Source organism: Neomonachus schauinslandi, chromosome 1, assembly GCF_002201575.2.
Source record: "Neomonachus schauinslandi chromosome 1, ASM220157v2, whole genome shotgun sequence".
NCBI classification, from domain to species: domain Eukaryota; kingdom Metazoa; phylum Chordata; class Mammalia; order Carnivora; family Phocidae; genus Neomonachus; species Neomonachus schauinslandi.
The window spans coordinates 73,546,443-73,560,569 of NC_058403.1; the positions used below are offsets into that span (position 1 = coordinate 73,546,443).

Here is a 14,127-nt window from a genome sequence, read left to right on the forward strand (position 1 = left end):
GAGTGGTGTAAAGAGATTTCCATGATGCATAAATTAAAACATCCCATCATAAGGCTAACAGGTCCAAAATAGCCTCAGTTTGGTCCCTCATGTGACTATTTCTATCTCAAACCTGCAGTTGTTGATTTCTGACAAATTAATTTGTCATGAAATAAGTTGAGTTAGTGCATAGAAGGACAGAACATTGATTCAGATCTTTCAAAAACTCATGTATTGCTCTAAAGGGAGAGAAATGGTCCTAGGAATTTTTGTTTTGTTTTGTTTTAAGCAAGTCTTGGAAATCAGGTCAGTCAATAAATTCCATTTCCTGATAATTTATTCCCTACCAGCAGCAAAATAAGGTGCTTATTCAATTAAAGTTCACAAAACATATTTCTGTCTCTAGTGGTTGTTTGTTTATTATCTTGTTTGATGTTATGGTGGCATTACTAACTTAGCAAGGGTAAAGGTTTCTGTATTGGGTAGAACTAAAGAGAAAGAACAGGCTCTCAACTGTGTCATCTCCCATGTGATATTGACAAAGGCAGAGCTAATGGACTGAGAGACTTTTATATCACACTGTGATGAGTGTTCTGTCCTAGAAGTTTTATTCAGGGAGAAGAAGAAAAGGGAAGGAATGTGAGTGTGATTGGAAGACCCGGTTCAGACTTGGGCTTAGCAACTTTTGGGTAACTCTGTTTTCATGTATGATTAGCAGTGATGAGCAGAATGTTTCTGTATTAGGAAACATTCCCCAGATTGTTTCATAGTTTCATAATTATAGTGTCTATTGGTCTGTTTCAAAACTATAGGTAGAACCAGTGCAAGTGTTGTTTTTATCAGGAGGTAATTGATGGGCAAATTTCATTATTCTGAAGGATGCTAAAGATTCAGAATGTAAATAGCCTTAGAAAAATAGTAGGTGAGTTAAAAGCCTTAGCTTTTTTTTTTTTTAAAGATTTTATTTATTTATTTGACAGAGAGACACAGTGAGAGAGGGAACACAAGCAGGGGGAGTGGGAGAGGGAGAAGCAGGCTTCCTGCTGAGCAGGGAGACCGATGCGGGGCTCGATCCCAGGACCCTGGGATCATGACCTGAGCCAAAGGCAGACGCTTAACGACTGAGCCACCCAGGCGACCCTTAGCTTTTTTTTTTTTTAATTAATTATAGTTAAGTAATTGGGGGTATTTGGGGAAGTAAGAGGTAGGGTCTATAGTCTTATTATTTTGGATAGTTTATCACAAAGTACGAGGATGTTTTTTCATTTTGTAACCTCATATGTCTGAAGCACAATATTGGGCTGAGTGTACGATAGCCTGACATTCATGCGCTAATTCAACAGAGTATTAACTGAGAAGCTTACCATGGGTCACTGTTCTAGGTGCTAGAGGTAGAGCAATGGACAAATTAAGATATCTGATCAATTGTTCCTGCATCCTTATGGAAGCATGTATTTTTCATGGCATTTTCACAACTTAACCAAATTGCCATGCTTTCCAAGCAGATGAAAGAAAAGAGAAGACTAGAAACAGGCTTCAGTTAATCTCAACCCAAGAGGTTGCGTCGGATGTACAATGTGAATTGTACATTCCTTATTTTTAGATTTACAATGAAATTATAAATAAAGCACTTTGAGCAGCATATATTTTGTCCTACAACACTTGATTGTACATACAGTTTAACACCATTCTAAAGACTCAACAGTGACTTGAACAGTAGATATAAATAGTGCGGAGTCCATGTGTGAAGATCTTCAGAATAAAGCATGGTCAAATAGGTGAGCTTGAGCCTGAGGGTAATTGCCCACAGAACTGAAGCTAAGGACTAGACTATGGATGAGCACAAACGCAGGATAAGTCAGTGTTCCGTGTGTAGGTATGGTCTTGCAGAGACAAATGGACAAAGAACTGGAGTCGATCAATGAACAAGGGTCAGGGCTAGAAAAAAAGATCATTGGGCATAATCTATACTAAGGTTTTGAGTCAGCATTAGGGACAGTTCCCAAGGGCTGTGACTGTGGTTCCTGTAGTCCCTCAGAGGAGGTGACAAAATACATGCATCTAGATACATCCAACAGGTGAGAAAAGCAAGTGAAGCAGGCAGTGAGAGAGAACTCTGATAAAAAGAAAGTGACAGCACTTTCTAAAAGGGAAAATGGAGCAGCTGCTACTCAGCTCCAGCCAATTGGTTCCAAGAAGGAATGCAGGCTTATTGTTCCTGGATTTTCTAGGAAAAAAAAAAAAATCCAGAGATGCAGAAAATCCAGATATTTGAGGTGAAATCTCATAATTTTAATAATGTTAACATTTCAAATTAAAGCATAAAACACACTTAAAAACACTGTCTTGGTTCCAGTTCCTTTTAAGATGGTTTTGGTCCTGAGCTAGGGATGCTACATCCTTGTCCATCTGGGAGCCTTTGGTGTGTTGTTAATGGAATATTTAGCTATTTTACCCTCTTCAGCCTCATTTTTTAAAAATATAAACTAGATCATGTTTTCTACTGCTTGTACTCCTCAACGGCTTCCTATTCAATTCAGAATAAAATAAACCTAATACATCTTTCAAGGCTCTGAATGATGCCCCCGCCTACCTGTGCAACCTCATTTCGTTCTTCCCTAGGCTCACTATTTCCCACACACATTATTATTCTACTTCCTAGAACATGACAAACTTTTCTTACTTTAGAAGTTTATAGTGTTTTATTCTCTCTTCTGCAATAATTCCCTTCGCTGCCCATGTCTACTATGTGTTTGGATGGCTCATTCTTTTATCTGGGAATCTTCAATGATATTCTTAAGATATGCGTAAGAGGCCCCCGCTTATCATCTAGTCTCATCTCGTCCTCCATGTTATTCCATTTGTCATAAGATGCTCGTTATTTCCCTCATACCATACACTGAATGCAATTGGAATTTTTAAAACAAAATTATTTGTTCACATGTTAATTATCTGTCTCATGCATTTGATTGTAGGCTCCTGAGGATAGGGAATCTGTCCATCTTGATCACTGATATAACTTCAGTGTCTAACGCACAGTAGGCATTCAATAAATATGAATGAATGGATCACTGAAGAAAGGATTTGAAAGATTTGTTTCTTTCTTATGTTGATTTGGTGCCAAATTCTCTGGATCTAGATCTTCTAGAACTATTTCTCAAATTTAGGTAAGATACTCATCTCTTCTAATGAAAAACTGCATTATAGCTATCCAGTGCAATTTAAATTGTTTTTATTACATATAATATGTATATGTAAAATCTAGGCATAAACTTCTCTTGTTTATAGCTGTTATAAAATTGTAAAACTACATAATTTATAAATTAATTTGTAAACCAGTCTTATAAAAGCAGGTTTTTTTTAATGATGTTTGTTATGAGGTTTCTCTACTTGTTTTTCATATGATTTTGTGAGTTTGCTTCTATTTCTCATTTGATAAGGATTTGCCATATATCACAAATAGCTGTTAAATTTTGTTAGTTTTTTTTTCATCTATTTATCTTTGTTTTTTTATTTATTTTTATTTAAAATTTTTTTTTATTCTTATGTTAATCCCCATACATTACATCATTAGTTTTAGATGTAGTGTTCCATGATTCATTGTTTGTGCATAACACCCAGTGCTCCATGCAGAATGTGCCCTCCTCAATACCCATCACCAGGCTAACCCATCCTCCCACCCCCCTCACCTCTAGAACCCTCAGTTTGTTTTTCAGAGTCCATCGTCTCTCATGGTTCGTCTACCCCTCCGATTTCCCCCCCTTCATTCTTCCCCTCCTGCTACCTTCTTCTTCTTCTTCCTTTTTTTTTTTCTTAACATATATTGCATTATTTGTTTCAGAGGTACAGATCTGAGATTCAACAGTCTTGCACAATTCACAGCGCTTACCAGAGCACATACCCTCCCCAGTGTCTATTACCCAGTCACCCCACCCCCCACTCCAGCAACCCTCAGTTTGTTTCCTGCGATTAAGAATTCCTCATATCAGTGAGGTCATATGATACATGTCTTTCTCTGATTGACTTATTTCGCTCAACATAATACCCTCCAGTTCCATCCACGTCGTTGCAAATGGCAAGATCGCATTCCTTTTGATGGCCGCATAATATTCCATTGTAATATATACCACATCTTCTTTTTTTTTTTTTAAAGATTTTATTTATTTATTTGACAGAGAGAATGAGAGAGAGAGCACATGAGAGGGGGGAGGGTCAGAGGGAGAAGCAGATTCCCTGCCGAGCAGGGAGCCCGATGCGGGACTCGATCCAGGGATTCCAGGATCATGACCTGAGCCGAAGGCAGTCGCTTAACCAACTGAGCCACCCAGGCGCCCTATACCACATCTTCTTTATCCATTCATCTGTCGATGGACATCTTGGCTCTTTCCACAGTTTGGCTATTGTGGACATTGATGCTATAAACATCGGGGTGCACATACCCTTTCGGATCCCTACTTTTGTATCTTTGGGGTAAATACCCAGTAATGCAATTGCTGGATCATATGGTAGCTCTATTTTCAACTTTTTGAGGAACCTCCATACTGTTTTCCAGAGTGGCTGCACCAGCTTGCATTCCTACCAACAGTGTAGGAGGGTTCCCCTTTTTCCGCATCCCTGCCAACATCTGTCGTTTCCTGACTTGTTAATTTTAGCCATTCTGACTGGTGTGAGGTGGTATCTCATTGAGGTTTTGATTTGGATTTCCCTGATGCCGAGCGATATTGAGCACTTTTTCATGTGTCTATTGGCCGTTTGGATGTTTTCTTTGGAAACATGTCTGTTCATGTCTTCTGCCCATTTCTTGATTGGATTCTTTGTTCTTTGGGTGTTGAGTTTGATGAGTTCTTTATAGATTTTGGATACTAGCCCTTTATCTGATATGTCATTTGCAAATATCTTCTCCCATTCTGTCGGTTGTCTTTTGGTTTTGTTGACTGTTTCCTTTGCTTTGCAAAAGCTTTTTATCTTGATGAAGTCCCAATAGTTCATTTTGCCCTTGCTTCCCTTGCCTTTGGCAATGTTTCTAGGAAGAAGTTGCTGAGGCTGAGGTCGAAGAGGTTGCTGCCTGTGTTCTCCTTTAGGATTTTGATGGACTCCTGTCTCACATTGAGGTCTTTCAACCATTTGGAGTCTATTTTTGTGTGTGGTGTAAGGAAATGGTCCAGTTTCATTCTTCTGCATGTGGCTGTCCAATTTTCCCAACACCATTTGTTGAAGAGACTGTCTTTTTTCCACTGGACATTCTTTCCTCTTTGTCGAAGATGAGTTGACCATAGAGTTGAGGGTCCATGTCTGGGCTCTCTATTCTGCTCCATTGATCTATGTGCCTGTTTTTGTGCCAGTACCATACTGTCTTGATGATGACAGCTTTGTAATAGAGCTGGAAGTCCGGAATTGTGAAGCGCCAGCTTTGCTTTTCTTTTTCAACATTCCTCTGGCTATGCGGGGTCTCTTCTGGTTCCATACAAATTTTAGGATTATTTGTTCCATTTCTTTGAAAAAAGTGGGTGGTATTTTGATGGGGATTGCATTGAATGTGTAGATTGCTCTAGGTAGCATAGACATCTTCACAATATTTGTTCTTCCAATCCATGAGCATAGAACTTTTTTCCATTTCTTTGTGTCTTCCTCAATTTCTTTCATAAGTATTTTATAGTTTTCTGAGTACAAATCCTTTGCCTCTTTGGTTAGATTTATTCCTAGGTATCTTATGGTTTTGGGTGCAATGGTAAATGGGATCAACTCCTTAATTAATCTTTCCTCTGTCTTGTTGTTGGTGTATAGGAATGCCACTGACTTCTGTGCATTGATTTTATATCCTGCCACTTTACTGAATTCCTGTATGAGTTCTAGCAGTTTTGGGGTGGAGTCTTTGCGGTTTTCCACATAAAGTATCATATCATCTGCAAAGAGTGAGAGTTTGACTTCTTCTTTGCCGATTTGGATGCCTTTTATTTCTTTTTGTTGTCTGATTGCTGATTGCTAGGACTTCCAATATGATGTTGAATAGCAGTGGTGATAGTGGATATCCCTGCCGTGTTCCTGACCTTAGGGGGAAAGCTCTCAGTTTTTCCCCATTGAGAATGATATTCCTGTAGGTTTTTCATAGATGGCTTTTATGATATTGAGGTAGGTACCCTCTATGCCTATACTCTGAAGAGTTTTAATCAAGAAAGGATGCTGTACTTTGTCAAATGGTTTTTCTGCATCTATTGAGAGGATCATATGATTCTTGTTCTTTCTTTTGTTAATGTATTGTATCACGTTGATTGATTTGCGGATGTTGAACCAACCTTGCAGCCCAGGGATAAATCCCACTTAGTCGTGGTGAATAATCCTTTTAATGTACTGTTGGATCCTATTGGCTAGTATTTTGGTGAGAATTTTTGCATCCATGTTCTTTCGGGATATTGGTCTGTAGTTATCCTTTTTGATGGGGTCTTTGTCTGGTTTTGGGATCAAGGTAATGGTGGCCTCATAAAACGAGTTTGGAAGTTTTCCTTCCATTTCTATTTTTTGGAACACTTTCAGAAGAATAGGTATTAATTCTTCTTTAAATGTTTGGTAGAATTCCCCTGGGAAGCCACCTGGCCCTGGGCTTTTGTTTGTTGGGAGATTTTTGATGACTGCTTCAATTTCCTTAGTGGTTATAGGTCTGTTCAGGTTTTCTATTTCTTCCCGGTTCAGTTTTGGTAGTTGATACATCTCTAGGAATGCATTTATTTCTTCCAGGTTATCTAATTTGCTGGCATAGAGTTGCTCATAATATGTTCTTATGATTGTTTGTATTTCTTTGGTGTTGGTTGTGATCTCTCTTCTTTCAGTCATGATTTTATTTATTTGGGTCATTTCTGTTTTCTTTTTGATAAGTCTGGCCAGGGGTTTATCAATCTTGTTAATTCTTTCAAAGAACCAGCTCCTAGTTTCGTTGATCTGTTCTACTGTTCTTTTGGTTTCTATTTCATTGATTTCTGCTCTGATCTTTATTATTTCTCTTCTCCTGCTGGTTTTAGGCTTTATTTGCTGTTCTTTCTCCAGCTCCTGTAGGTGTAGGGTTAGGTTGTGTACTTGAGACCTTTCTTGTTTCTTGAGAAAGGCTTGTATTGGTATATACTTTCCTCTTAGGACCGCCTTTGCTGCATCCCAAAGATTTTGAATAGTTGTGTTTTCCTTTTCATTGGTTTCCATGAATTTTTTTAATTCTTCTTTAATTTCCTGTTTGACCCATTCATTCTTCAGTAGAACGCTCTTTAGCCTCCATGTATTTGAGTTCTTTCCGACTTTCCTCTTGTGATTGAGTTCTAGTTTCAAAGCATTGTGGTTTGAAAATAGGCAGGGAATGATCCCAATCTTTTGGTACCGGTTGAGACCTGATTTATGACCTAGGATGTGATCTATTCTGGAGAATGTTCCATGGGCACTAGAGAAGAATGTGTATTCTGTTGCTTTAGGATGGAATGTTCTGAATATGTCTGTGAAGTCCATTTGATCCAGTGTGTCATTTAAAGTCTTTATTTCCTTGTTGATCTTTTGCTTAGACGATCTGTCCATTTCAGTGAGGGGGGTGTTAAGGTCCCCCACTATTATTGTATTGTTGTCGATATGTTTCTTTGCTTTTGTTATTAATTGCCTTATATAATTGGCTGCTCCCATGTTAGGGGCATAGATATTTATAATTGTTAGATCTTCTTGTTGGATAGACCCTTTAAGTAGGATATAGTGTCCTTCCTCATCTCTTATTACAGTCTTTGGTTTAAAATCTAATTTGTCTGATATAAGGATTGCCACCCCAGCTTTCTTTTGGTGTCTATTAGCATGGTAAATGGTTTTCCATCCCCTCACTTTCAATCTGGGGGTATCTTTGGGTCTAAAATGAGTCTCTTGCAGACAGCATATCGATGGATCTTGTTTTTTAATCCAATCTGATAGCCTGTGTCTTTTGATCGGGGCATTTAGCCCATTTACATTCAGGGTAACTATTGAAAGATAGGAATTTAGTGCCATTGTATTGTCTGTAAGGTGACTGTTACTGTATATTGTCTGTGTTCCTTTCTGGTCTATGTTGCTTTTAGGCTCTCTCTTTGCTTAGAGGACCCCTTTCAAGATTTCCTGTAGGGCTCGTTTTGTGTTTGCAAATTCCTTTAGTTTTTGTTTGTCCTGGATTACAAAAGCAGTTTAATTCAAATTAATAATATTCATTTAATGTTATAGGTGATGTTTTAATGACATAAAATTGCCTCAGTTCTGATGCAGTTCCATATTTAATGTTTCTCTGCTTTAATATCAATAATAATTATGCAGAGAATACCTGTTCACATAAGCATATTGAATAGAATTAATAATTTATTGACTTTGTTTGTTAATTGAGGATATTTGGCCTAACACTTAACTAAATCTTTGCCTGCTAGAAATCCTAAAATGTTAAATTTAATACATGTCATTCCAAAATGATTTTCTTTCACTTGATTTATTAACTCTATAAGTCAACATTACTGAAAACTACATTAAAATGTTATGTGAACTAGTTGTTAGAATTGGGAACAGAGATATTTCTAACTGCACATTTGCTATTTATTCTTACCATGACTGAGTTGTTGCAGTAATGGTATGCTCAGATCTGGGCTTTCTGTATTACATCCACTGCATTAATGTGTCTTCTTAGCACTGAGGCACAAGTACTTTTGAGTTTTCAAAAGTCAGATGATTACTCTGTCTTCCTGTGTTTCCTACCACAAACAATTGTTTATTTGATGAATGATGGTTTCATCTGACTTCCACTTTGAAACATATCATAGGGCCCCTGGGTGGCTCAGTTGGTTAAGTGACTGCCTTCGGCTCAGGTCATGATCCTGGAGTCCCGGGATTGAGTCCCGCATTGGGCTCCCTGCTCAGCAGGGAGTCTGCTTCTCCCTCTGACCCTCTCCCCGTCTCATGTGCTCTCTCTCTCTCAAATAAATAAAATCTTTAAAAAAAAAAGAAACATATCATAATCAAAAACAGAAATATTGGTTCCAAATTTTGTGTCAACAATCAGTTATAAAGTCATCATCCAGATGCCCCAGAATATGTCGACCTGCAAATACCTAAGTAAGCATACACATATACACACACATTTTAATTTATGATATATATGGGTGTATATATGTTTGTGTATGTATACATATAAAATTTAAAATTTAAATTCCCATGGACACTCCCTACCTTGCTCCTTACCTAATTGGAGAAACTGTATTAAAAGACCCAACTACGTTTTAACTTTCAAAAGCCTAGGCAGTGGCTATGGAAGGTGAGGCTCTAGCCAGACTTGAAACATGTAGGCTTAAAATAAAAATACAAATAGGAAGATGAATCTCTCTCTAGTAACATATTGTTGTCTTTGAACTCAGTTCTGGTCTGGGGAAGGTTCACCCGTTCTGGGTACCCCATTCATAGGGTTTTCTGGAATTGTGCTTCTCCTGAAGATGCCATTCACATAAATGCAATATGACTAGTGTTCCCTGGAGCTGTGTGGTGTGCACCTGCCCATTCAGCAGTGGGACAGTACATAACCTTCCATCTGTCTCTGTGGCAACTGTCCTCTCCTGCCGCTTGGAGAAACCTGCATTTTCCCCATTCTAGGCTTCACAGCCAACCATCACTTTGGTATTAGTTTATATGAGAATTCTCTGACATAGAGGTATTCATATTCTAAATATTGACTTGTGTATATAATGAAATTTTGCATCATGGAGTAATGAAAGTTGAATAACAAGCTGTGTTTTGCTTTTCATGGCGAGATGTGAGAGGTGGTCAGCATCACATATATTTTATCATATCCAAGCCTGGACTGAAGGGTTTGTGTGGTGTTTCAGATTCTATATTTACATTAGGTTCTAGAGCAAGTTCTAGATCAATAAAACAGTATCTCTTCTTTTTAGGGGAATAGAATGATCTCCTCTGGATTAAAAGACTATCTGATGGTTAGGTGTTCTTTTGCATGGAGATCAAAATCTTTGCATGTCAGGGTAGTGATGGAGAGTGCTCTCTCGGGGATGCACTTGCACTTGTCACAGTATCAGTTCTCCTCAAGATGCCCTTCCTCTCCAGTTCAACAAGACCAAAATAGAGTTTGCCATCTTATCTACTTAACTGGGCCACCTGTGGGTATCCTTCATTGCTATTAGGGATATAATCAGTTCTCTAATCTTCTAGTCTCAAATTCTTGGATTTACCTTAATACTTCACTTTATTTTCTTTGCTGTTGATAAGGCATATATCATTACCACTTTTTTCCTTACAACGTATATTGTGCTACAAGAGCTTCACAAGAATGTAATGGCTCCCTCATATCTACAGTAGAAAGGCCAGTGCCTTAAGCTTTGCACTTATTCAGTTTGGTCTTACAATTCTTATTACCTACTGCTATCCAGAATAGCCCATGTGATTGCTACATGGATTACTTCTCTGTCTTTGGCACATACAAAACTCATTTTTCCTCTAGGCTACATTTATATATATATTTTTTCTACTGGAATCCCTTTAAGTTTTTCTCAATTATTCCAAATGTTATCCTTTTCTCAAGCTGTGCCTCAACCACACTTCTCTGTGTTGGCAATTGACATTAGAATGATGATTCCTTGGTGTGACTTATCATTTACATACATAGCTTATCACACTAATTCATCCCTGTATATTGAGTCATTTTCTTCTATTACTTGCTCATTTTAATTGAACTGATATTTACTAAGTTCTTATTTGTGACTTACCTCATTTTAGCATCTTATGGAAATAGACCATATCAGACATAATTCTGCCCACAAGAGGTATTCAAAATCCAGTAAGAAAAATAACGTATCTTTATGTGCAACCATTATATAAAGTTTCATTTTGCTTTTAAGGGTGAGCAAGTGGTTGCCTGGGTAGCTCAGTCGGTTAAGTGGCTGCCTTCTGCTCAGGTCATGATCTTGGAGTCTGGGGATCTGGGATCGAGTCCCGCATCGGGCTCCCAGCTCAGCGGGATGTCTGCTTTTCCCTCTGCCCCTCCCCCTGCTCATTCTTTCTGTCTCTCTCTCTCTCTTTCTCTCTCCCTCACAAAAATAAAAAAAAAATCTAAGGGTAAGTAAGTTACATATAAAGAGTTATAGGAGTTTTGAAAAGGAGAGGTTGTAATTAGTGGGAATATGTGAATCCCCAGGAAGGAGGTGGCATTTGAACTGAGCTTTGAGACATGGGTAGATTTTAGGTAGGCAGAAAGGGAGCATTCTTAGAGGATAAATAACAAGAACAATAACATGTGAGTGGCAACAGGTGGGATGCAGAGGACAACTGGGTGTCCAGGCATGCAAGACTGCAAGTTCTTTGGCAAGTGGAGCTTGTAAAGATAAGTAGTTGGAGATGAGACCAGAAACATAAATTGAAGACAGGTTGTCAGTTGTACAGATTATAAATTCTATACTAAAGTGTTTAGACTTTATTCTTTAGACAATGGAAAGTTGAATGCTTTGATCACAGAAATGAATCAATCAGTATTTGACCATGCACATTTTGTCTTTGCAACTGAGTTAGATGCTATTCAATTTTTTGTGGCTTTCTTTTTTTTAAATTTTTTTATAACTTTTTTTATTATGTTATGTTAGTTACCATACAGTACATCATTAGTTTTTGATGTAGTGTTCCATGATTCATTGTTTGCATATAATACCCAAGGCTCCATGCAATACGTGCCCTCCTTAATGCTATTCATTTTGAGGAAGATATCATGTAAATTATAAAGAATTATTAAGTTCTTTCACATTATCTAACATCATCCTCTCAATACCTTTGAAAATTATATCATTAGCCTTGTCTTTTACTGCCAAGGAGAGTAAGTCCCAGAAAGTTTAAGTAATCTGCACAAGGTCACAGCTAAAAGGCACAGAGTCAGGAATTTAACCGTGTGTCTTAAGATTCATACTCCATGCTTTCCTTCTTTACCATGTATCTTTTTCTCAGTTGGAATTTTAGTTTTCCAATAAAAGCTTTGATCCTCATTTAATATACAAAATTAAATAATATATAAATATGTTTATATGTGTTATTTTTCTCACATGCATTTTGCTTAGTTCTTTTCAGGTACTGAAACACTAAGGGTACAATCTCTTGTATGATTGAGGTTCAAGACCCAAATTTGTAAACTCATAATGATCCCTTTAATGAAGTATAGCTTCCTTACCATTCTCCGCAGTGATGAGGTTGGTATGTAGTAATGACATAATATTAAACTCTTGGGCCCAGGGGACCTCATTAGTTGCAACTTCTAAAAATCATCCTACCTTCTTCAGATGGCTTCTTCAGCTCCTCATATTTGGGCAAATAAATATATTTTCAGCAGGCTTTAGCATTGTCTTGGTCTCTGACTAAGTACAGGATCTGAGAAGAATTGAGCAACACACATGGTATAGTGATAAGAATGCTTTTGACTAGAATTTATAGAAAATATGACTCAGTGTGGCTTAATTGCTAAGAAGATGATCTGGCTCGTTTTACTGGGAAATCCAAAGGTGATCCAAACTTCAAGGTTGGTTGGTTAAGTGGTACCACTGTCTTATCCAAGATTTTGATTTCTCTTCATCTTTTGCTCAGCCATCTACAGTGTTGTTAGCTTCCTTCTTAGACTGGTTTCACTTGTGGCCATAGATAGGATGTTTCCTGAAACAAACTTGGACTAGACCCAATGGGATAGATAGCCTACCACTGAATACAAATTTAAAAAAATCTTCGTGCCAGAGAATTATCATTCGTACATTGCTACAGACATAGTTTACAAATGTTAACCTTAGTTAAACAGTTAGTTTAGGTGGGATTACCTTGACTAATGTAGAGTAATTAGGACCTACCTCTAGAGCTGGTATACTGGTAATTCTGATCAAAACAAAATGGCTGCTGTCCAGTGGAGACTGAAAAGAAAGAAACAGTATCTACTGTACATCAGGGTAAATGATATTCTTGAAGCCATTTATGCTTTTTCCAATTTCAAAGAGTTTTCTTTTTAATTTATGTCAACATACCTTTATCTGAAATTTATTTTGGGGACTGCTGATGAAGCCATTACTCAGCAAACCCTAGAGGCCTTTGAAGTGAAATTTCTGTTATATATAGTGTTCTGAGCAAGACATGCAGTGAATGAAAAAATTCATCTGTCAGCATTATAGTTACTTCATTTTTGGGGGGAGGTTAAATACAGCATGTTCTTTAGAAAAAATAAATTAAGCATATGGAGCATTAGCCAGTGCTACTCTCTTCCCTGCTTCCATGATTAGATCTAACCATTTATAATTCAGTCTCCTTTGATTTAATTTTTAAGTGAATACTGGAATAATTAATCCGTGTTAGCTCAATTTGGAGACTAAGAAAACACTTTGATCAATCAATAGCAATTTGGCAGATGTTAAGCTGATTTGGATTCCCTTCTAAGTTTCAAAATGTACTGACCAACTATTTTTTGTTTTGTAACATACATGGCATACGACTCTGGATGACTTTTGCTGTGCCCCATATTGCTAGCGATTGGAACTTTGGGCAAGAACTTTTTATTTTGGTTCAATTTGGAAAGAGTTGAAAGAGATCTCTTAATGTTTCCCCATTGTGAGATATTTGCTTTCTGTATTTAGCAATTACTCCACTCAGTTGGCAACTTTATTTGTAAAATACCTTTTTCTTTTATTATTTCTATCTATAGCAGCACCAATTACCTCAGCATCCTCTTGGAAGAGAGAATGATCTTCTCTCTTAATCAGTACATCTTTTTCCCACTGGAGAGCACAGCAATCATACAGCTTTTCTACACTGAGTAACTCCCTGGAATTAGTCATGGGCTCTCGTACTGACATTCAATATTATAATTATATCTAGAGGAGAATGGAAGGAATTTAATGTTGAGATTTAAAGTGTGATGATCCGAAATCAAATGTTAGGATCCCAAATGGAATGTTAGGGAAAGATTGGATCTTATGGGCAAGAGTGGGAAGAATGGCGAGGTTCCTTTGCTAAGTCTCGTGATTGATTATTTCTTTCCTTTTCATTCTGTCTTTATCCCCATTAACATTTAACACTGAGATTCCTTCACCGGGGCCATCATTAGATTCCTAGACTTCCTTTCTTTATCCCACCACATAGAAAGTAATTCTACAT

At 37.5% G+C, this 14,127-nt stretch overlaps 1 protein-coding gene across 1 annotated transcript in view; it reads left to right on the forward strand.

Moving 5' to 3' along the window:
- FGF12 (fibroblast growth factor 12) overlaps positions 1-14,127 on the forward strand; it is a 382,069-nt gene that overhangs the window by 26,881 nt on the left and 341,061 nt on the right. The window lies entirely within an intron of this gene.